Source organism: Odontomachus brunneus, unplaced genomic scaffold (assembly GCF_010583005.1).
Source record: "Odontomachus brunneus isolate Ranch 3 - 2012 unplaced genomic scaffold, Obru_v1 Obru_scaffold_354, whole genome shotgun sequence".
NCBI lineage: Eukaryota > Metazoa > Arthropoda > Insecta > Hymenoptera > Formicidae > Odontomachus > Odontomachus brunneus.
In genome coordinates, this window is record NW_022639804.1 from 45,039 (window position 1) to 46,098 (window position 1,060).

The following is a 1,060-nucleotide window of genomic DNA, read 5'->3' on the forward strand; positions in this document are numbered from 1 at the left end:
GACAGTAATGACAACTAATGCAATTGTTACTTTTATTATTGCTTTGTTTATCTTGAAGATATCACCACAATTTTCATGTCGGAATATAGCAGTCGCCAATTATTACAACAGAAACTAGACACTAACTTATAAATTCGCTCATTATTTGATAAAAAAAAAAAAAACTATAACAAATCGTTGATTTTTGACGGTTTTTTTATGATTAACAGTTACGGTAACGAGTTACTTTATTAATAGATAATGGATTATTTCTAAAAACTTTTTCAAATTTGTTATAAATCATAACCGAATAAATAAAATGACACAATAGGGTAATTATACAATCTTTCTAGTTTATATAAGAAAATGATATCATTGTGTGTAAGAGTGATATAGAAAAAATATTGTACTTTTCCCTGACACATCTCACCGTCCCAAATAACTCCAATGAGAAGGTTGCGAATTTTCCAGCTGTCAATTTAAGAGGAATCGTAGATCGATACACGATAAACATCAATTCCTTCGCATCCTTTGATGGTAGATCGTACCATTGGCATTCGTATACGCCGTACGCCATTCCGGTACTCTGTAAATTAAAGTCCACACAATTATTATGTCACATGTCATTATTAAGGTTACAATTTGTTGTTTACCTCTGCTAAAAGTCTTTCAGCTGAATAGCAATAAGTGTACATAGGCGTCAACACCAATGAGACATAAAACAGAAGGGCAACCATTTTAATAACAGATATCTCTGAGTTGTTGTCGACTATGTTCTGGAAATAATGAAATTATTTTAATTATTATGAAGTTATTGTAAAATAACTTTAAGAGAGGGTAACTGGGTTTAATAACTGAAGGCTCAGATTGCTTGAAAATCGTGCTTGTTTTTTCACCATTTTTTATGACAAACTGAATGAATATGCGAAAATGTTATTTTGACGTGTATTTATACAACATATAAAGAGAAGAAAAATATAATTTTGATGATTAAATATAAGTACATGGTACATGCAGTTAAAATATATTTCGTTTTTCTTTTCAAGGTCGTCATTTTGCAGTAATATCTTGACTCTCGATG

The 1,060-nt window shown here is 30.2% G+C and overlaps 1 pseudogene; it reads right to left on the reverse strand.

Annotated features, from left to right (window-relative positions):
• LOC116853546 overlaps nt 1-756 on the reverse strand; it is a 10,728-nt pseudogene extending 9,972 nt beyond the window's left edge.
• Nucleotides 757-1,060: the final 304 nt, after the last annotated feature.